Source organism: Hemicordylus capensis, chromosome 4, assembly GCF_027244095.1.
Source record: "Hemicordylus capensis ecotype Gifberg chromosome 4, rHemCap1.1.pri, whole genome shotgun sequence".
NCBI lineage: Eukaryota > Metazoa > Chordata > Lepidosauria > Squamata > Cordylidae > Hemicordylus > Hemicordylus capensis.
Genome location: NC_069660.1, coordinates 190,153,877 through 190,178,591, shown reverse-complemented (window position 1 = coordinate 190,178,591; position 24,715 = coordinate 190,153,877).

Genomic DNA, 24,715 nt, shown 5'->3' with positions numbered 1-24,715 from the left:
AAAATTGATGTGAGTGTTAAGACCTTGAGCTACCAGAACAGCATGTCTTTCTCTAATACCATTAAATGACTTACATCATCCACAATTTACAAAACCTTTAAAAAAATAATTTAGGATGATGTTCTATTGTGGCAAATAGATTATATAAAAATTTTACTATGCTTTTTGTTACCACTATTCAGCCTCATTTAAGATTTCTTTACTTCATGAGCAGAGCTTCAGTGAGGGGGCGGATTTTAAAATCTTGTCTCTGGGCCCACTCCAACCTTGCTACACCCCTGGGTGTATACCATGTAACTTGGTCACTGATAGGCTCTGTATGCATTCCTATAGCCTGTAAATAGTATAAAAGACTCTTGCCAAAAAGCCAGAGTGTGCGCTCTTTAAAAAGAGACACCCGGCATGTCGTGATCAATAAATGCTTGGACCTGATAGACGGCTTGGCTTCTGCTCATTAAACGAACCCAGAATTCCCGGAATTTCTCCATCAGCTACCACAAGACCATCTCTCCTGGTCTTACCCAACACCCAGTCCCAGATTAGTGGATCAGTACTTCCATTTTGTCTGAATTACATTTCATCTGATGTACTCCAGTCAATCACTGACCCCAAACACTAGTTTGGAACCTCCTCCACCTCCCTGAAAGCAGATGAAAATGATAGGGCTGTGTATCATCAGCGTACTGATGATAAAGGTAAATGTAAAGTGTGTTGTCGAGTTGGTGTCGACTCCTGGTGACCACAGAGCCCTGTGGTTGTCTTTGACTACAGGAGGGGTCTACCATTGCCATCTCCCACACAGTATGAGATGATGCCTTTCAGCATCTTCCTATATCGCAGTTGCCCGATATAGGTGTTTCCCATAGTCTGGGGAAAAAACCAGCAGAGATTTGAATTGGCAACCTCTGGCTTGCTAGTCAAGTCATTTCCCCACTGCGTCATGATACTTCAGCCCAAACGTCCAGTCATTTCATGTAGACTGCATTTATTTATTGAAAATTGTTAATCTTGTTTCTACTAAATTTGCCCCAAATACTATACATTTTGAAAAAGGTTTAAAACAAGTAGAAGCAACACATGGTAAAGAAGAACACATACAAAGCAGCAAAGCGGGGTGAGTGGGAATGAACCAACAAAACTCTGAATCATCGTAAAGCAGTAGATTCCAGAAGTATTTTGAATGGAGATGGGGCCATAACTCAGTAGTGGAGCATCAGCTTGACTTGAGGAAGGTCTCATGTTCATTATATTTAATTTATTTATTTTATTCAATTTCTATACTGCCCTTCCAAAAATGGCTCAGGGCGGTTAGGGCGCTCAGGGCAGTTATTCATATAACTGCTCAGAGAGGTCATTCAAATGGCTCAGGGAGGCTCAGGGCAGTTATTCATTCCCTGGCATCTCCAGATAGAGCTGGGGAAGACTCCTGACTCAAATTTTTGAGAGCTGCTGTCAGTCAATGTAGACAATACTGAGATGGATGGACCAATTGTCTGATTCTGTATAAAGTAGCTTCCTATGTTCTTATGAGAGAGGAAGGTTTTTACTTGGTGGCAGAAAGAGCCAATAGTATGGGCCTGGCGGGCCTCTGGGTGTAGAGAATTGGTTTCAATGTGGTTTGATAAATTGTTGATGTTATATTTATACCTGTCTTCCAGTGAAGGTAGCTGCCATCTGAACTGGGGGAGGGGACGTGGGAGGATGCCAGTTACAAAAACCAAGCAGTTTTTCCCCCCATGTAAACCAATATTATATATGAGTAAGCCCATTATGTCCAATGGTCCTACTCACAGGTAACAGATTCTGAGTGATTTGAGCCATTCAAATCTAGCAGCAGCCAGCACCCCTCCCACACACCCCCAAAAGCCCATGGCTGGTAAAAGATAGTGTTCAGCCATCCAGGCCTGCTTCCTCCTCTGGCTGCTGCAGCTCCCTTCCCTGCTCTGCTACTGGATGGAATAGCCTGCTAATCAAGGATATTCCCTCACCTCATTGCTTTGGGTGTCCTCTATCACTGCCTCCCCGGATTAGACATAAAAGGGCAAAAGACAAGTGAACATATGTCTCTTTTGCCCTTTTATGTCTAATCCAGGGAGGCAGTGATGGACCTTACTGCCAGAGGTGGGCAGTAAGATCACTGGTCAGTTAAAATCAGCTCTGGACCACTGAGAAGGTCTAGCTTAGAAGCCAATAGGAAAGAGGCTGGAGCAAACTATAAAACTGATGGATGGGCAGCCTGGCCAGAGAAGCTTCTGCCCATAGTCTGAATTTTAAATCAGAATTTAAAAATGAGAGAGTATTTTAGATCGGAGTCATTGGCTGGAGAAAGCATTGTCAGTTAAGAAGACAGAAGAAAGAAGATCCCAGCAGGACAGCTTCAAGCAGCTGCTGAAACTGGGCAAGGGGTGGATGTGGGTTTGGTTGTTCTATCACTGGGGAGGATAGATGGTGCCAGCAAACTAAGGAAATAGGTAGAATTTGATGTGGGGCAGGGGAAGAGGCTTGTTCTCCAAGGAGGTTTTCTTTTAAAATTACATTTTGGGTAGAGGGGTCGGAGGTTTTATATCCTGCTATTCTTCCATAGTTGGATATAAATAGGATGAACAAAATAACGAAGGACCAAATGTTATGGTCATGTAACCACACATTAAGAACAAGCCACTATGTGCTAATTTAACTCATTTGATCCACTGAGTTTCATGACACTAGTCTAGAGTATGATTAGCATTTGTGGATGGAATCTTAATATCATAGCTGCCACCACCAGTGTTATCACTACTACTACTACTACTACACCTAGTAACATTTGCCTAATGTGTTTTCATCAGAAGCAGAAAAAGAAAATACTGCATAAACAGCAAATAATTTCTTAATTAAGTTGATTCTCATCTACCTACACAGCTGCACAGGAATGTAATGAATTTACAATTGCAAGAGACTGAAATGGACAGACAGAACCTCTCTCTTCTGATATTCCACAAATTACTTTAAAATGGCAGACTATTTGCTCCATCTGCTGTCAAAATCCAGTAATCACACCTAAATGTAAATGTACAAATGAAGAATAATTTTTATTCTTTGAGGGACAAAACAATCAAGACAAGAATGGCACAATAGGTAGTGAGATATAGTTCTATAGAACAAAACACTTCAGTAATACGTATCTAGGAAGGAAAAGAATTGTTCAGCAAGACTAACAATAGAATAGTGTTTTCCAAAAGTTATTTTCCATGCATCCATCTCAGAACATTTTGAATCCCCCCCCCCATATGATTTTTTTAATCCAAAGTTTTTCACAGAGGTTACAATGAAAAGCATATTTAATAAAACACTATTTGTGTTTACTGAATTAATTACCAAATGTTTTTTTGTAAACTTCCCAGAGATGCAAGTTTGGAGCAGTATAAAAATATGTTAAATAAATAAATAAGTATATAAAGTAAATAAATAATAAATGTTAATATCTGATTCTTAAAGACTCAGAGTGGGTAACATCTAAAAACAAATCTTTAGACATATTTGAAATGTGAAACATATTAAAAAGCAAGTTACCACTTTAAAAAATCTCTTACTTATTCTTGGGCACTAAATACTTGTGCAAAAATAAGGTTTTACATGACTTCTGGAAGGGATTCAAGTCATGACTCAGATCTCTGGAGAAATGGAAGATGTGATAACTGCATCAGCATATTGATAACACTCTGCACCAAATATCCTGATGATCTCTCCAAGCAGTTTCATGTAGATGTTAAAGAGCACTGGAGACAGTATGGAGCCTTTGTGAAACTCCATACATTAGTTTTTGCTTTGCAGAGCAATAGTCTCCAAGTGACACCATCTGGAATCTACCAGAGAGGCAGAAACAAAACCATGTAAAACAATGCCAGCCAATCCCATCTCTCTCAGGTGACCCGGAAGGATACCATGGTCGATGGTACAGTATTGAAAGTTACAAAGAGATCCAAAAGGGTCAGTTAGCATAGTCACACTCCTTCTCTCAATACCTAATTGGAGCTTATCCATTTATTAGAATCAGACAGCCAAGAACACAGTTCATATTTTAATTTGTACATCATTCCTGTAAGTCTGCATTTAGTGATAAGCAAAGCATTCTTAGGGTCATGAGACGTGGATCAACACCAGTGTTCCCTCTAACGGGGATTCCCAGGTGCTGTTGACTAAAACTCCCAGGATCCCCAGCTGCAATAGCTTTTGCTTGGGGGTTATGGGAATTGCAGTCAACAGCATTTGGAATTCCCTTTTAGAGGGTACACTGATCAACAGTAGAACTTGCCATTGATGATGCACCAAATAAAGACAGGGAGCTAGTTGAATCATATTGCACATTCCAATTACATTCCTGAATTTTGCCCCAAAGCAAAAAGGTTTGCAAATTTTATTGTAAACTATTAATCTGGATAAAGTTGGATTTATTGAAGATAGACAAAAATAATAGATTCATCCAAATAATTTTAAATTGTATTTATCATGGGGAGTGTTATAAAAAAAACATTGCTTATTCTTACCCTGGATATTTTTAAGGCTTTTGATCAACTTCAATGGCCTTATTTGATCATGTTAGTTGAAAAGTATCAAATGGGGGAGATTTTCATTAATCTGAATTCAACAATTATATAGGAAATCTTTAGCTTCCATTCAGATGAATTCTTATGATTCAGAATATTTTTTAATAAATAGAGGCACTAAAAAGGGTTGCCCACTCTCACCATTATTATTTCTATTAGCAATGGAAGCTTTAGCCCAGACAATTGAAGACCATCAGTATATTAAAGGTTTGAAGATTAACAGTGAGGAGCTTTTAATTAGTCCTGTTGCAGGTGGTGTGGCTTTAATTCTTTCAGATCCTTTGCAGACAATACTGATAGTTCAAAAAGTACTATTCACTTTTAGGGATGTATCAGGTCTATCAATCTGAAAAATCAGTTAGCTTCTTCTGGCTATCTGAATGACAAGTGAATATATTACAAAGGTTAGTAAAAGACAGGCTGATAGGATTATGAGATATCAGGAACTGTAATGTCTTGATTGATTGATTGATTGATTGATTGATTGATTAAGTGCTGTCAAGTCAGTGTAGACTCTTAGCGACCACATAGATAGATTCTCTCCAGGATGTTCTGTCTTCAACTTGGCCTTTAAGGTCTCTCAGTGGTGCATTCATTGCTGTCATAATCGAGTCCATCCACCTTGCTGCTGGTCGTCCTCTTCTTCTCTTTCCTTCAACTTTTCCCAGCATTATGGACTTCTTGAGGGAGCTGGATCTTCGCATAATGTGTACCAAGTATGATAGCAATATCTTTATAATGTCCTGCAAATCCCTGGACATTCTGGCACTGGAAATATCAATGTGCTACGCATCCTTTAATCACCTACCTTGGTCTAGGCCCCAACATTTTAATGGACTTGATCCACTGCACCTGTAAAGTATCTGTCACTGAGCCATACACTAGAAGTTGCAAATGCAGGCAATGCTGTGCTCTGCTGTTTGCGGCATAACTATTGCGGTAAGGATAGTAGACGAGAAAAATGAGGACGAGCCATTATATTAACCAGCCATACTACATACTTAGCAAGTAATTCAAATATCTACATTCTTAACTAGCGATCACATTTCAGTTTTAAAAAGCCACATATTGTTAAAATGTGAATCGAGGGCTGTGGGCCACCTCCAGCCTCAAGGGCAGGGTGCCTCTGAGTACCAGTTGCAGTGGAATAATGGCAGGAGAGAGGGCACGCCCTCAACTCCTGTCTGTGGCTTCCAGCGGCATCTGGTGGGCCACTGTGCGAAACAGGATGCTGGACTAGATGGGCCTTGAGCCTGATCCAGCAGGGCTGTTCTTATGTGAAAATTGGTATCTTAGCCATTGTTTTTACATTCATGCAAAGAGTTTCACAATAAATCCCATCAATTGTTTTTACATGTGTCTATAACTGTATATTTTTGGTTTTCCATGTTTTGGAATATCCTGAATATGACAAAGCTGAAATACCTTCTATGGGAATTAGTTCTAGGTTTGGGTCAAATTTTGCTTATTTGGACTATAAGCCGCAGGTGAGCATGAGGGCATTTCCTCCTACCTCATTCAGCAGCTGAGGATAGCTACTGGGTAGGATGGAGTTCTTTTACCCAACTGATAGTAGACAATCACTGCTGGTGCCTCCCTACCTTGTTTTCCCCTCACTATTAAAATAAAATAGGACTCATATCCTATCCTATCCTATCCTATCCTATCCTATCCTATCCTATCCTATCCATTTATTTATTTATTTATTTATTTATTTATTTATTACATTTATAAACTGCCCCATTTGAAGGCTCTGGGCAGTGTACAACAATGATTGTGTGAATGAGTGTCCTGTTTGAAAGCTACCTTGTAGTGGTACATTAGTCATGGGACTTCAGAGCAACTTGTATCAATGAATATCACACTAGTTCTTTGTTTTGGATTCCAGTAACTCCTGGGGCCAGAGATGCATATTGAGGAGAGTGGCTGGGAGAAGCAAAAGGCAGAGCTTCTGGAGAAAGAAGCCTGGGTGTGAATGTGAGTGCAGTCTTTTTCCTACGAGGCCCTTTGGGCAAGCAACCAGGCCCACTGACATTCGGCACTTGAGTACAGGGCAAAGGGATTTTAGAAGAATTCCTCCATGAGCAAAGCTCGGCACTTCTGAATAAACAGCCGAGGTCTTTTGAATATCTGACATTATTATTCCTGCCACATAAGACACAGAGGGCACTGTGATCTTGGGATCATGCCCTTCCTCCAAGAAGGCTGTGGCTGCATGCTTATGGATTATTCCATTTTGTTATCAAAATAATCCTCAAAATATAAGGGAAATGATGCTGAGGAGTAATGATTTGTTCAAGCTCATCTAGTGAGCCTCATGTTTCAGCAGAGATTTAAACTCAGATCTTCCATGTCCATTCCACCATATTTGTTTCCCATGGCCCAGACAATTCTTCAACTCTGCCATGAATCTTACATTTTTTTAAAAAGCCTGACACTTTTTTTCCCTAACTGTACACCAGTTGGTAAAAACTAGATCACGAAAAGATTGTTTTCCTACACTTTCTAAAGATCAATTTCTTTGCAATAACAAGGGTCTATTGCAGCCCTTTCTCGGACGGAGATTTTAATTCTGTGTGCTGCTGAAATATCACGTCGCAAATATAGTTCTGGCTTAGGTCCTATAATGTTTTTGGTACTTGAACACAATTCTCTAATACCAGAAGGCTGCCAAATTATGTGTTTCAAATTGCCTCTCTTCCTCTCATGCTTTTGGTGCATGGTACACACGTGGTCCAGCAGGTAAGTTTGTAATATGCTTATCCAATATATACTGGGCAATTTTAAACTGAAGTTGCAATCTTGTACTGGCTGAATGTGTTTGTTAGGGGTGTGCTCGAATCAAACCAGGTTCGATGTCAAACCTGCCCGGTTCGACTGGTTCAGGTTTGAACTGGACCACGACCATAGAAATGGGGCTGGTCCGAGTTCAAACCAAACCAAACCCATTCAATTCAAACCAGTTTGAACTGGTTTGATGGTCTGGGGCCATTTTAAGTATAATTTAAAGTGTGGTGGCCATTTCAGAGGTAGTGGTGGCCATTTTAGGTCCATGTTTAGTTTTTTCTCAGTGGCTGATTGATTCTCTTGGCACTGGCTTCTGATTGGCTAGAGACATCCTTTCCCCCAGTTGGCTTGCCATCCTGTAACTCACAGTGTTGTTGGGGCAACTCTGCCTCCATTGGCTGGGTGGAGGAATGAGGAGGGGCTGGGGGGAGCAAAAAGGAGGGGGGTTCATACTGTATTTAAGGACAGCTGTGGCTGGGCCTGGCTAAACCACTCTGCTTCTCGTGAATTCTTAGAGTGGAGATCAGAAGAGCTGACCTGACTGGAGTCTGCTTCTCTGCTGTGAGGCTGCTGCTGCCTGGGAGGGACTGCTCTATCTGCATTTTTGGACTGTGTGCATGGCTGCTTTGATTTTTCAAGAAGAGGAGAGGACTGCTGCTGTGCCTGCTCGTGCTGCTGCCTGCCCAGCCAACCTCTTAGCTCAGCCAGGCCCTACTGGGCTCTTGGGCCTTAGACCCTGCTGCTGCAGTTTCCCCACTCCCCTGAACTGCACTGGGTCTGAGACACAGAGTGGCTTTTTTCTCTGTCTCCTTCCTCCTCCCAAAACCCCCCTCCCCATTTTCTTTTGTAGTTTTTAGTTTGGCTGTGCAATCTAAAAACAGCACTCAGTGCAACACTCAATAGATTTCACTGGCTTCTGTGTTTTCTTTCTGTGTGTAGCTGGGTAGCCCTCCACCAGTTGCTATTGAGTGCCAGTGTGTGCTGCTGTGTTGGGCCTACAGCCCCTGCCCAGGACTAGAGCTGAAGATGCCAACTTTGAAGGATAACATCTTCCTTACCAGGGTTCCTGTTAGGGTGTCGGACCATATTGAATGTGTGTACCTGAGTTTGGGGACCAGGGATAGATTGGGACTTCTGTTGGTGTACCGATCGCCCCACTGCCCAGCGGAATCCCTTACTGAGCTCACGGACTTGGTCGCAGAACTCGCGTTGGAGTCTCCCAGACTTTTGGTGCTGGGGGACTTCAATGTTCATTTCGGGACCAATCTGTCCAGGGTAGCTCAGGAGTTCATAGTACACATGACAACTATAGGCCTATCCCAAGTGGCCTCTGGACTGACACATATTGCAGGTCACATGCTTGATTTAGTCTTTTACTCCAATCAGGGTGGTTTTCTGTGGGTGGGGACTCCTGTGATTTCCCCATTGTCATGGACGGACCACCATCTGGTTAAGGTTGGACTTACAACCATTTCCCACCTCCGCAGGGGCGAGGGGCCCATTAGAATGGTCCACCCGAAGAGGTTATTGGATCCAGTAAGATTCCAAGAAGGCTTGGAGGAATTTAATGTTGGCTTTGCTTTTGATCCTGTTGATGCCCTGGTTGAGAATTGGAACAACTTACTCACCTGGGCAGTAGACACAATTGCTCCCAAGCATCCCCTCCGACCTGCTTCAAAATTTGCCCCTGGGTATATGGAAGATCTACTATGGGGGCTGAAGTGGCAAGGTAGGCGACTGGAGCGCAAGTGGAGAAAGACTCGACTCTAATCTGACAGATTGCGACATAGAGCACATCTAAAGATCTATGCTCAGGCAATACATGCGGCAAAGAGGTGGTTCTTTTCTGCCCGTATTGCCTCTGCAAGTTCACGTCCAGTGGAGTTGTTCAGGGTTGTGAGGCAACTAGTATCTGCCCCCCCTCCCTTGAACCAGAATATGGAGTCATCAGTTACCTGCTGTGATGTGCTTAAAGCATTTTTCACAGATAAAATATCTCTGATTCGGGCCGACCTAGATGGAGACTCCACAATTAATTTGATATCTGAGCTGGAGGTGCCCAACAACTCCTCTTATGTGATTCGACTGGATCGGTTTCAGTTTGCGACTCCTGAGGATGTGGACCAGCTGCTTGGAGCGGCGAGGCCTACCATTTGTTCTCTTGAACCTTGTCCAACATGGCTTGTTTGATCTAGTAGGGAGGTTGTTGTAGACAGCCTGGTGGAAATCATAAATGCTTCTCTGAGTGAGGGCAGGATGCCTCCTTGACTTAAGGAGGCAATCATTAGACCTCTTCTAAAGAAGCCTGCACAGAGGCATATCTAGAGAAAATAGCACCTAGGGCAAGGACTGAAATCGCGCCACCTGTCCAAACATCTGACAACCATCTTTCAGATAACTTTACCACAAGTGTTCTCAACCTTGGGTCCCCAGATGTTGCTTCACTTCAACTCCCATAATTCCCAACCAAAGACCACTGGAGCTGGGGATTATGGGAGATGAAGTCCAACAACATCTGGGGACCCAAGGTTGAGAATCCCTGCTTTACCATAATATCAGCTCAAAAATACAATTTAAGCTCGTTAATCTTTTAATATTTCAAAAACTATTTAGCAGTGGACTGAGCCAGACCAAAAAATGCTGAAAAACTACAAATTTCAGTATGCTGGGGCTGTACTTGGAAAACTAAAGGTGTACTTGGAAAACTAAACAGAAGTGCCTATCTAATTCTCTACTATGCATTGTAGCATCATTATTACATAAGTTTTAAAAATAAATGGGAGAATTTGACTTTTCCCAGATACTCTGAAAATAATTAAAGGATATGCAGTGTAAACTGTGTCACTGCTTGGAATATATTCTAGTATTTCAGAAAGACAGTTAAAATGAGAGAAAGAGAGCAAGAAACTCCAGGTCCTCAATACTAAGGATTTCACACTGATTCAAAGACAAACTCATCATTTAGCTCAGTATTCACAAGCCCTGATTCTCTGTACATAGTGCCAAACTCAATATGTGTACAGTGACTTATATTATATTAAATTTGTTTTAAATATTTTTCACCTGGAGCCCCTTTGGGGGGCTTCCTAAAGACCATGGGTGGGTGGGGGGTCTGCAAGGTTCTCCCTCCCCGCACCAGCCTCTTAATTCACCGCCACAGCCCATCCCAAGCTGATTTTTGGGCCTGTTCAGGACTGCAAAGATCGGTGTGGTGGCCATTTTGGAGGCCGCCACACATGCTCAAATGGCCTCTGTGAGGCCTGGCATGGCCTAGGGCCTCACAGAGGCCATTTGAGCATGTGTGGTGGCCATTTTTTTTGGCCACCATTTTAATTTTTTTTTAAATTTTACAAAGTGGCACCCCCCTTCAAGTGGCGCCCAGGGCACATGCCCTGCCTACGCTACCCTAGATATGCCCCTGAGCCTGCATCAGATCCCTCAGAGTTGAGCAATTATAGGCCTGTTTCCAACCTCCCATGGCTGGGCAAGGTAATTGAGAGGGTGGTGGCCTCTCAGCTCCAGGTGGTCTTGGAGGAAACTGATTATCTAGACCATTTCAAACTGGTTTTCAGGCGGGCTATGGGGTGGCGACTGCCTCGGTTGGCCTGATGGATGATCTCCAATTAGGAATTGACAGAGGAAATGTGACTCTGTTGGTCCTTTTGGATTTCTCGGCGGCTTTCAGTACTATCAACCTTAGTATCCTTCTGGAATGTTTGAGGGTGTTGGGAGGCACTGTTTTACAGTGGTTCCACTCCTGCCTCTCGGATAGATTCCAGATGGTGTTGATTGGAGACTGTTGTCCCTCAAGGCTCTGTTCTCTCTCCAATTCTTTTTAACATCTACATGAAACTGTTGGGAGAGATCATCAGGGGATTTGGAGCTGGGTGTTACCAGTATGCTGATGACACCCAGATCTACTTCTCCATGTCAACCTCTTCAGGAGCTAGCGTATCCTCCCAAAATGCCTGCCTGGAAGCAGTAATGGGCTGAATGGGGGAGAATAAACTGAAGCTGAATCCAGATAAGACGGAGGTACTTCTTGTGCGGGGTCAGAACACTAGAGACGATTTTGAGCTTCCTGTTCTAGATGGGGTCTACTTCCCCAAAAGGAACAGGTTCATAGTCTGAGAGTACTTCTGGATCCTCACCTCTCCCTAGTTTCTCAGGTTGAGGTGGTGGCCAGGTGTGCTTTCTATCAGCTCCGGCTGATATGCCAGCTACACCCATTTCTCGAGATGCATGACCTCAAAACAGTGGTACATCTGTTAGTAACCTCCAGACTTGACTTTTGTAATGCGCTCTGTGTGGAGCTGCCTTTGTACATAGTCCGGAAACTTCAGTTGGTTCAGAATGCTGCAGCCAGGTTGGTCTCTGGGTCATCTTGGAGAGACCATGTTACTCCTTTACTGATGGCGTTACACCAGCTGCCAATAGGTTTCTGGACAAAATACAAAGTGCTAGTTATAACTTACAAAGCCCTAAACGGGCTTTTGCTGCCCCAAGATTGTGGAATGCGCTCACTGCTGGAATATGATCCTCCCCCTCTCTGGCAATTTTTAAAAAAAACACACCTGAAAACCCATCTTTTTGCCCAAGGCTTCTCAGCTTCCTAATATTTTTTGGTTTTAATTTCTGGTTATTTTAAAATTGTTAAATTGTTTATAAGTTTTAGTATATGTTTTTAACTGGTTTTATGTTATTGTAAACTGCCCAGAGATGAAAGTTTGGGGTGGTATACAAATTTGATAAATAAAATGATGATAAATAAATAAATAATAAATAAATAACAGAAGAAGATGTCTGACAGTAAGTAAAAAAATGTTTAACTCCCTTGTCAATTCTGTTACCAAGTAACTATCATTTTGAATGGTTGCAGGATAGGATTCTTTTTCATATATAAACACAACAGCCCCCAGAATCTGGTCCAACTATCTCAAAACATTAGGTGTTCCCCCTGAGATAACATATTTGGGGGGTAGAACTGGCCAGTCTATGACTGGATTGGAAACATGTCGGGCCTGATTCACGAAAATGGGGAATATATGGAGCCCCTTGCAGAATTGCATAGATCACTGCATTCAGCCCAAGGAGTCACAGCTTCTGTAGGCTTGAGGAATGAAAAGAAGGGAAAGTAGAGAATACCACATCACCATGTGGTAGTACTGAATCATGTTGCATTGTAGTGAATTAGGTCCTTAGAGATTTACTTGTGTATTGAAGAAGGAGCTTTTATAGATACCAGTCTATTATACCAATATGAAAAATAAATGGGGAAGGTGCTCAGAATTTTACCATAAATGTTATTCTCTAAATGTCATTCATGAAAGGTGGTCCTCTAACTATATGAGTGATTACTTCTTTGCTACTGTCATTCCTCTTTTCATGTGTTTTAGGATGCTGAAGTGCTAGTTTTATATAGAAAATGATGAAATGAGTTCATCTGACTGGTCACCATTGGAAGCAGAATGTTGGACTCGATGGACTTTTCATCTGATATATCAAAGCAGTTCTTAATGACAATTACAAAGAGGAGGAGGGGGAGACATTACATTACATTCACTTTCTTCCAAAAAAAAAAAAAAAAGAGCAAACCAGATGAGAAGGCTGCTACCCAAACAATGCTTCTTAATTACTGAGAGAAATATACACAAAACAAAAGAAGCGTGCAAGATGGTGGTGCTATAACATGTTTAGAAATAGAATTTTTCCAGCTTCTATGAAAAATGCAAAGTGTGGAAAATCTCTGGTTTGGGTTTTTGTGAGAAGATAAAAAGGTTTCTTTATATTTACTCTGCTGTACTCTGGCCTTTTAGAAGAGCCTTTCTGAGAAGAAGATGATACCAGGACCATTGTTGTCTTTGGTGTTGCTAGGGCATTGAACATAAGAACAGCCCTGCTGGATCAGGCCCAAGGCCCATCAAGCCCAGCATCCTGTTTCACACAGTGGCCCACCAGATGCTGCTGGAAGCCTACAGGCAGGAGTTGAGGTCATGCCCTCTCTTCTGCTGTTACTCCCTGCAACTGGTATGCAGAAGTATCCTGCCTGAGGCTGGAGGTGGCCTATAGCCCTCAGACTCGTAGCTGTTGATAGACTTCTCCTCCATTGGAACTGGGAATGGGTAAAATCTTACTACTTTGTTAACAACAGTGCCATTGGGACAATTCACACGTGCATACACTCCACTTGATTACTCAACACTTGATGGCTTGCAGCTAAATGTGTGAACACTAGAACACTTTTAAATTTTTAAATAGATATAGATTTGTATATTTAATATTTGTACATTTGTATTAATTATGCATTCTTTTAATTATATTGCAAACTGCTTTTAATAAAGAGTGGTATAGAAATGAAACAAACAAAGTTCCATACTGAGATAGTATGAAGGACTGGTAAATTTTGTCTGGCATTTGATCTCTGGTGATTCATTCATACATGTAGATCTTCACCTGATACAGCAGCATATCAATTTCCACTGCCTTCCAATATGTCATTGAAGACTGCAGTTTGTAAACCAAGTTCTGTCTTCACCAAAGCTTGCTGTAAAATATGAAATGGCTGCGGAGAGATAATCTGAGGATGTTTCTCTTCTCTGCTGGATACATTTTCCTTTCCACCTCAGCATAATTTTAGTTCTTTCTCTCATGTATTCTGTTTGCCCTGGAGATTTATAATGACCAATCAGTATTCATTTGACTTCCTCTTTAAAGAACAAAACACATTTTCTAACACCCTAATTTCAAGTTCCAAATATAAGCAAGTCATTGTATAATCATTATATACAGTACAACTCAAACTAATTTGTCATCAAATTTCTTTCCAATTATACTCTCAGAAGAGTTGCTCTGCTTACCAATACTAATAGACTGGCAGTGTCGGGAACTGCTGGGGCCATTTATCTCTCTGCTCTGGACATCAGGGACAATTGTATTGTAGCAGCCACAATGTTTTTGAAAGACTCTACGGAGCAACATACCATCCTTCAATTATGAAATCTGCAATTTTCATTGTCCATGCCTGGCAATTTGAGTATTTTAAGGTTCTAAGAGCCATCATTAGGGAAGTACATTTGCTTTATACTAGCAAATGACTGATTTTCACCAACCATTTCCACACACCATCAAACTGAGGATTTGAGAACAGGGGGTTTGATCTCTGTCATTCATGTTCATTCAATCAATCTATCTATATATTTAACACATTTTACCTCACTATTCCAGAAGGTGAAGGTGGCAGAAGTTGAGCCCTCAAACTGGTGATCTGCGGGCCAAACTAGATGCAACTTCAGTCGTGTCATAGGCCCTAGTGTGCTTGCTTTCCCCCTGTAAATAGCACATGCCCGGGCCAAACTGGGGTCCAAACTGGAGATCTAAAGCTGGTTCACACATCCCGGAAGTGGGTAAGCTCTACCCACCCCATCCATTGGCAGGAAGACTTTTGTTTAAGCCCAGTCAAGAAATCACCATAAATAGTACACTCTCCAGCAGCCCCCTTGAGCTCCTTTGTAATTCTACTAGGAAACAAAGGCTAACTCAGACATAACCTGACGAGGGGCTAGCCTGTAGACAGTGCAGTAGACAGAGGAGTCACTCAAGCTCCTGCTGGGAGTCAGGGACAGCTGTGCCTCCTTTGGTGCCCCCCTGGCTCATTGGGAACAGTTACTACTAGTTTTGTACCATACTGTGCCCCAACCTGCTTGTAAAGTCTTGACATGGATTAAGAGTCAACATCCTCTGTGTTGAGGCCCTTTCAGAAAAGGGCCACAGCCACGCAAGGGCCAACAGGCAGGAATGTTCTGCTTTCACATTTGATCTTGATCAGGAACCAACGTGGTGTAGTTGTTAGGGTCTTGGACCAGGTGCCCCAACTTAAAATCCCCATTCAGCCGTGCAACTCGCTGGACCAGCCACTTATCTCTCAGCCTAGCCTACCTCACAGGGTTGTTGTGAGGATAAATATAGCCAAGTATACTGCTCTGGTCTCCTTGGAGTAAGAGCAGGATATAATGTAAAAACAGATAGATAAATAACTGGAGACCTCTGAGCCAGACAGGAATGTTGAGATTTTACTGTGTAACTAAGATTTCTCTCTCTTCTTGCCTAAGGCATATTTACCTTTATATGTATGTGTCTATGTTGGTCCTTGGGGTGGAGTCAGTCTTTAGTTCTATTGAGTGGTTTATCAGTTTTGCTCTCCTCCTCTTACAGAAGTGACTGTTACCTTGTTAGCTAGTGTTAAGAAATAAATAATTAAGATAAGATGTTGTTTCTGCAACTAAAGTTAAACCTCTTGTTTATTTCCTTGTGAATCAAGGAATAACCACTCCCCACTGCCATATCCAGCAAATGCAGGGGGGGGAGTTCTGTGAGACAGGCACTGGGACCACCATTTTGGCTCCCTCGGCACATAATGCATGCCAGCCAATGAAAGCAAGGGAGTGGCTGCATAAGCGGCTGGTTCCTTCTGTTCGTTCTCAGTTGCTCTGGGGGCAAAGCTCAGTTGCTCTCGTGCAAGGTGATTGTTGCAGATGAACTGCCTAAACCAAGGTGATGGTTGTGGTGGCTGGGCTCAGGAGAACCCCCAGTCCTCTTAAGTAAACTGCCAGGTTTACCACCCTCCCCCCCACCCTTTTTAACCTCATGGAATACCTGATTTAGTAGGGAACACTTTTCTGTCCATCTAGGGTAACACTTCCTAGGTTTTTCTTTTCCCAATAAAAAGTTTGTTTTATGATTTCCTTAACAATAGCACATTGGAAAGCAGTTTGGGGGCAATAGGAACTCATCGTCCTGCTTTGACTGAGTACTACTGTTTTGTCAATGGCAGCCCTACCTTCTGGTTGTAGTCGTTGTTTACTCATTGGTTCTTCCATTCTGTGTTCCTTTAACAGCTGCTTGACTCAGGACAACCATTCAACATGCACATCTTTCTTTGCATACCTTTCTGCTGGCTTAATCGTATTTTAGTACTCAAAAGATAAGGGGAAATTCTAAGTACCTCCCCACTGACATCAAGCTATTCTGCTGGCTTTCTTTTGTACCCTTTCCTTGCTCAGCAGTACCTCCCCCAGCGTATAGCTTGTTTGATTGCTGCTTCATATGTTTAAGCCCAGATGTGGGGTGCTCCACTCAATATTTTGTGAGCATATATACAAAACAAACAAACAAGATTAGTAACAGAGTTAAAACTCTACCAATACCCCATACATACATACATACGTACTTCCTTAAATAATTCTGTGTTGGGTTTAACCTTGATAGTTGTTGTGACAAAGACAATCTTTAAGGTAAAGGCTGCAGCCTATAATACATATAGGTTCAAGTAACAAATTACATACCCTTAGTTTATAATATCCCCCACCACTTTTCATTCTGCAACAGAAAAATAAGTAGCATTTTCCAATGAGAGCAGTGTCCTACCTACCTGTTGGTATAACATGCTATTAAAGAACTGTTGCAAGCTAATTTGGAGAACAAGCTGTAAACTGGGAACATTAGCTCTAATTTAAAGGCTACAGTTTTGTCCACACATGTGAATGATCTATGGGCAAGTTGAGTAACTCTGATCCTTGGTGTTCCCTAGCTGTATGTGATTGGGAGTGTTGCTATAAGTTGCGGCTGCTGATAAATACCAAGTCAAAAAACAAACAACTAATTGCCATCACTTGTCTTGAGTGAACTGTTTATCTGAGCATCACTATTTCCCCTGTAAAGTATTAGTTTAATTGTCTGCTTCTGAACCGGTATTTTTGTCAAGGGTCATAAGTCCTGATCTTCAATAGCCTAAATGTAGGTGAATACTATTTGTGGAGATAGGTTATCCTAGTATTTGCTCATAGAGTGCAGCATGTAATTGACACCACACAACTATTTTATTTTATATTTGGTTCTGGTTGGTAGTTCTAAAGGCAAATCTCCCCATCTTACTACCAAAAGCTTGCTCCACTATTGTTGAAAATAAATAAATAAATAAATAAATATGGAGCTGCTAATCAGAGTTTAGCTCCACTTAATGAGAGTAGTACCCTACTTTCTAATTGTGTAATCTGCTTTAAAGAAACATTTAGATGCAATTTGGTGAAAAAGTCATAGACTGGGAACACCAGTGCTATTCAAAAGACTGCACTCCTATCCACACTTAATTGCCTGTCCCTGTGTAAGTTATCTAACTCTGAGTCTTGGTATTCCCCAGCTGTGTGTTCTTGGGAGTGCTGCCTAATTTAAATAATAATAATAATAATCAACATTACTGGTCTTGAACTAATTACTTAACTCTTAGCATTTAGGGTTTCTTCCTTGTAACATATGAGTACCAATTGGTTGTTTGATCTTGTCAGTGCTGGTATATTTGTATGAGTTATGCTAGAAGCCTTTATTAGTGACTCAGATGTGGGTAGTTATTACTTGCGTGTACTGTTGCCCGTTTGATGGCCACTCAGGGAAGGCCTTCTCAGTTGTCGCTCCGAGACTTTGGAATGCGCTTTCCGCTGACATAAGATTCTCCTCATCTCTAGCGGTTTTTAAAAGATCTTTGAAGACTCATCTTTTTAACCAGGCCTTTTAGCTTTTGTAATTTTAAATATTGTAAATTGTTTTTGTTTTTAGGCAGCTTTTTGGAGTTTTAATTGATTTTAATGTTTTGTGCTTTTGTATTGTTTTATGATTGTGAACTGCCCCGAGACTTTGGTTTGGGGCAGTATAGAAATGTATTAAATAAAATAAATAAATACTTTTATCTCCTTATTTGGCTCATAGGCAATTGCTATTACATAACCACTTTACACTTGGTTTTGGTTGATATACCCTGGGCTGGATTTCTCCACTCTTAGCACCAAATTGTTTTGCTAAAACTTCATGGTGTAAGAAAATGAAGTGGCTGATCAAAGTTCAACATCACTTTGAAAAGAAAATACTTCATTTTAAATGTTTGCTGACATCATAATATAACATCTTAGACATATTAAAGTTTTTAATAGTGCTAATTATTTTTAAAACCCGTTAATAGCTAATGTTTTGCGAAGTCATTAGATAGTTCAATTAAATATAAGTATCAGCTTAGGTCCTCTGTTCAATGTTCCCATAATGTGGGTTTGAGATCGGTGACAGGCAATATACCTAGATGATTATGGTCATGGGATAACCTTACTTTGGGACACCTTGGTTCTTTTTTATATCTAAAGGAGATGCCTCTAACAGTGCAAGATGTTGTTAGGGGCCCTGATTCATATTGCCATTAATTCAGATTGATTGATTAAGTGCCATCAAGTCAGTGTCAACTCTTAGCTACCACATAGATAGATTCTCTCCAGGATGATCTGTCTTCAACTTGGCTTTTAAGGTTGAATGCAGTGGTGTATTCATTGCTTTCGTAATCATGTCCATCCACTTTGCTGCTGGTTGTCCTCTTCTTCTCTTTCCTTCAACTTTCCCCAGCATTATAGACCTCTCAAGGGAGCTGGATCTTCGCATAATGTGCTCAAAGTATGATAGTTTGAGCCTGGTCATTTGTGTCTTGAGTGAACATTCTGGATTGATTTGTTCTATGATCCATTTGTTTGTTTTCCTGGATGTCCATGGTATCCTCAAAAGTCTTCTCCAGCACCAAAGTTCAAAAGCGTCAATGCTTTTTCTATCTTGCTTCTTCAGAATCCAGCTATCACATCCATAGGGTGTCGGGGAAAAGCCATGATCCAAATGATTCTAATCTTTGTAGGTGTAGACAGGTCACGGCATCTAAATATCCATTCCAAGGCCTTCATTGCTACCCTACCAAGTGCTGTTCTGTGGTATATTTCTTGACAGCTGGATCCTTTATTGTTGACAGTTGATCCTAAAAGGCAGAAGCTATCCACCACTTCAATGTCTTCATTGTCAATTCTGAGGCTGGTTGCTGTACCCGTTGTCATTATTTTATTCATTGTCATTCACCGTTGTCATTAGTTTAATTCGGATTACCAACATATTACTTATATGCTATGTCAAATTACTAGATTGAGTTATAAACACTAGATTAAACCTTAAGGAAGATGAATATTATTATAGGGAACCAGAAGAAATGCTTTCGGAGCTTCTCACAATCTGTTTTGGGTTTCACCACCTTATATACTAATTACTTTAATATCCTAAATACTTTAGAGTCATTTGAAATTTGGCCAGGCTGAACCTTGGGGGACTTCACTTCTTCTTTCCCTTCATTATGAAAACTGTCCATTTATTTTTCCCTCAGGTGAACTCCAGGTTGGTGGTTCAGCCTAGGTCTTCAGCAAGACCTCTTTCTTCTATATCTTTAACATTTTATTTAAGTATCCTTTCCATCAATTTTTCCTGGTGTAGAAATTAAGTTAACTGCTTTGTAGCCTCCTGGATTTCCTTGGATCCCCCTCCCCTTTTGAAGATCAGAGTTACATGTGTACTTTTTAGTCTTATGAGACACAACCTGATTGTAGGTATGTATTTATTTATTGCATTTATATCCCACTCTTCCTCCGAGGAGTTCAGAGTGGTGTACATGATTATTTTTATCCTCACAACAACCCTGTAAGGTAGGTTAGGCTTTGAGATAATTGACTGGCCCAGAGTCACCCAGTAAGTTTTATGGTTGAATGGGGATTCGGATTCAGGTCTTCCTGGCCCTCGTCCAACACTCTAACCATTATGCTAGACAAGTTACATAATTTTGCTGGGAAATATCCCCTTTCACATTTGTGTTCTTTCTGAACTACTGTATGGATGCCATCTGACCCTGGCAATTTGCTAATTATAGTTCAAGATAGTTTAGACAAGACAAGATAGACCATCCTTGTCTCCTTAAATTGGCCCAGTTGTTCAGCCTCAAAGGTTCAGTTTTGGAGCGGTATATGGTCTGTATCATCCACCACAGATAGACACAGATCTCTATTCACTTGCCTGCAGTTTCTTATTCTTCTTAATAATTACTTTCATACCCTCATCATCTAAGGATATAATGGTTAGGGTTTTCTGTTTCTGATATTTAGATAAGGCTTGAGACGTCTAGCTATAATTCCTGTGAACTCTCTTTGCATCCCTCATTGTTTCTTTCTGTTCCTTCAGTTGGGCAGGACTTCCATTTTCTGAAGGAGGTTTCTCCCCTTTTTTTAGCTGTCTTGACTCTGCTTGTTAGCTACTCTAGCATCCTCTTAAACTTATCAGTACCTGGTACCTTCCTTAGCTTAACAATACCTTCATTCTTGGTATACAATTAATTCATCTGAATTTCTTTAAGGGGGCCATAATCAACCTGGCTCTGGGCACAACCAGAAATTTGAACCCAGTCTCAGCCTTAACCGCCTACTTTGGAGTGATGGGGAGCCTCCTCCTTTTTGCCACACAAAAAAACCCTGTTTACCCATTACCAGTCTTGTATCATGGTAAAGTAGGCTTTGTGGTGAGCAGGACTCTGAATACCAGCTTCAAAGGAGCAACAGTACGAGGGCAGGCATGCCCTCACCTCTTGACTTCTCAGAGGCATCTGGTGGGCCACTGTGGGAAACAAGATGCTGGATAGGCCTTATGTTCTTATGAAGTAATAAAATCTTGTATATGTAAATAGGGTACAAAATTATCTTTTCCTTTTTTTAAAAAAAGGTAAAATGCATACCTTGCATGAAGAAGGGAGAATGTCCCAGTTCAGTTTTCAGCATCTCCAGAAAGGGCTAAAAAAAGACCCTTTCTGAAATCTTGGAGAGCCACTGTCAAGAAACATAGACAATACTGAGCAGCTTCATATCTTCACCAAAGTTGTAGCTCTCCCAATTAATTAAGGGTCCAATTTAGTCCCCTAGTTCACTAGTTGTCATGTGCAGCATCCCCATGATAGAAATTCCCTGCATGCAAGCAAGCAATAAATGTGCATGAGGGTGCTAGTCACCAACAGGAACAGGGAAGGATTTATTTTTTGGTTTCTGTCCTGCAACATAATGGTCCCAAGACAACTGATAAGAGACACAATTTTATTAAAATCACAATAAAAATACTTAACAGCCCACAAGACAGCACAAACTAAATTAACATATTAACATAACATTTCACTGCATAAAGAAGTAGTTTAAACACATTTCACACCGCTTTACAAGCTTTCTGAAATGAAAATGTTTTCCCATTCTCTGTGTCAGTAATTGCCTGGATTGAAGCTGAGTGTCCTAGACCAGTGGTTCCCAACCTGGGGGCCTCCAGATGTTGCTGAACTACAATCCCATCAGCCCCAGCTATAGTTTGTTGTGGCTGGGAATGATGGGGGTTGTAGTTCAGCAACATCTTGATACCCCAGGTTGGGAACCACTTCCCTAAATACTTTATACAGTTGCCCCATGTGGCAAACAGCTGAACTGAACTTTACCTGAACATGAAGCACTCAGGCTCTGAACTGGCCCCACCCAACTGGGCTAACTATTGGTTCCTTACAGAAAAGGAAAGATATAAAGGCTCCCTATTTGGCAAATGCCTTGTTTGTTATGGTGTGTCCTTGCTAACCTGCAAGAAATATGTGTTGGGAACTTTCAGATCTTGGAGAATGCACACTAAAACAAAGAGGCAGGGGATGAGATTGCATGAAACAATTAATTACACATTTATTTGGGGGATAATATACAGACAGGGGATTAAGAAGAGGAATTGTGGACAGCAATAAGGCATCTTAATCAAATTCTCAGTAGAAAACAATAAGCAGAAAAACATTTGATTGACACAGAGAGAGAAAATTTGGCAATTTGAGCAGTGAAAGACAAGTAATGGGGGAAGGATAGATGAGGAGAGAGAGAGAGAGAGAGAGAGAGAGAGAGAGAGAGAGAGAGAGAGTACTGACCTGGGGAAAATATTACTTCTCCTAGATCTGATTGTTGCAGTGTCAGAAGGCAGTGTGGCTTGTGGAACTCATGGCATCCCAATTCTTTGTTGCAGAGTGTTGCACACCCAGGCCCAATAACAACAAGACATGTGTGATTGGATGAATTAGGGCCACTTTTATTAGTAAATTATAATAAGCTGCTGTGAGATATTCACAGTTAGAGTGCAGGTATTCCCTCTGTGGGTCAGACTCATAATGAGGACCGCCCACTACCAGGGCAAAAGACTGTGTTAATTCAGCCTGGCACCAGTCTGGACATCATAACTACTGTGAGGTGTTAACCCCACTGAGGGGAGGTCAGCTAGCCCCTCCCACCCAAGCTGCACAACTCTGAGTGGTGGGCACCAGCCAGCCTCCAAGTAGGAGCGGATCCCAGCCCAAGAGCTGCAAAACCTGCAAGGGCTGTTCCTCGGCTTGCCTACTTGCCTTAAATCATTCTCCAGTCAGACACTGAACTTAAACAACCTACCCAAACCTGCACTCACCTGCCACAAAAGCAGGGCAAACCTCAATTTAGCCCTACTTACCCCACCGCTCTAGAATTTGACTAAGACTTCACTGCAGGTCCTGTAGGAACAAATCATTCCCCCGATTAGACAGATGAACTTCATCACCTCGATTCAAAGTACCAACACAGGCCCGAATGTCAGGATGCAGAAGCACATGACTGCCCCCCCCCCAGGCCACCACAGCCCTACCAACCTCTCAGTTAACCTCCCTCCAGGCTCGATTGAAACATTGAATTCTACCCTGACCACATAATGACCCTTTCGATTTCCCGATTCACCTTCTTTGGGGCTCAATCAAAGCAAAATGGTCCCCAGACCCTTCCCACGTAGTCCAGACCAAACCAGCATTAACACAGAACATTGGCCCATTACATCTTAGAACCTCAATTGCCTGTAAAATCAGAGGCTTACCACACAATAAGCCAATATTGTTCTGACCTGAATGAATCAGTAAAGTATGCAAGGTATGCATTTTACCTTTTCTAAAAGAGGAAAACATAATTTTGTACCCTATTTACATATACAAGATTTTATTGCTTCATAAGAACATAAGGCCTATCCAGCATCTTGTTTCCCACAGTGGCCCACCAGATGCCTCTGAGAAGTCAAGAGGTGAGGGCATGCCTGCCCTCTTACTGTTGCTCCTTTGAAGCTGGTATTCAGAGGCATGTTGCCTCTGAGGCTGGAGGTGACCTATAGCCACCAGACTAGTAGCTATTGATAGACCTGTCCTTCATGAATTTGTCTAAGCCCCTTTTAAAGCCATCCAAGCTAGTGGCCATCACCACATCCCATGCCAGATAATTCCATAGATTAATTATGTGCTGTGTGAAAAACTACTTCCTTTTGCTGGTCCTAAATTTCCTGGCCTTCAATTTAATTGGATGACCCCTGGTTCTAGTATTGTGAGAGAGGGAAAGTTGAAGATTTTTTTTTGGGGGGGGGTCATTCATAAGGCTAGGAAGATTCACTTGATCCATTACACATTCCTCCACAGGGAATCCACCAGGTTGCTCAAGATCCTTAGCAAAGCCTTACAGTGGATCCCCATGATGTTCAATGCTCTCATCCCAACCTCCACAACACTCTGACGCACACTTCCACCACCACCCTTCCCTGGTCTCCGATCCAAATTTGGACATTCAGGAGAGCTCCCTCTTTGCTCTCTTGCTAATTGCAGATAGGAGGGGGAACTGGCTGCCTTGCCTTCCTTCTTCACTGAAGGACAGCCCCAGAAACCAGTATCAGTCAGAGCAAGGGAGGAGCTTCTTCCCTTAACTCTGTTTGCAAAGCAGCCAGCTTGCAGTGCCAGCATTCAGATGTAACACTGGCACCGCAGAACCAAAGGTCCATGTGGCAAACATCACAAGAGACCGAAGGTAGAATTCATTGTCTGGGGAGGGAAACCATGGATCCATTTTCTGGTGAAACTACAGTTGCCCACATTTGGACACACAGTTTTTGAAACTTGAGGTCCCTTCACCTCCAGTTTCATGTTACACACAAATGTGGCCAGAGAGAGAGAGAGACACAGACTCTGTATTGCTCCCTTAATTAAAATGGATGCCAGCCCTCATTTAGGACAGTTTGTTTTTTAAAGGGTGTCAAGCATCACTTTTTGGATACAAAAGACTTATTCATCTGGCTACAGCTGCACTTGAACTTTTAGAAAAGTACACACTTTGCCTTCTTTCTCTTGTGCTTGGTGTGTGTTAAAACTTTTTATTAAAAATTTAAAAGTAAGCCCGAAAAAGAAATAAACAATTACTGTAGTGACAGAACAAATATAACAGCTGAGCTATAGAAGGAAAAAGCAATTTAAGTACACTAAAGAACAATAAACATAGCAAGAGTGGAAACAGTATAAAGGGACAAATAAGATATACAATGCCAGGCGAGCAATACAAGGTGCTAGTAAACACATTAGGGTATTAATCAAGAAAAATCATAGCTTGGAATTGGATTTG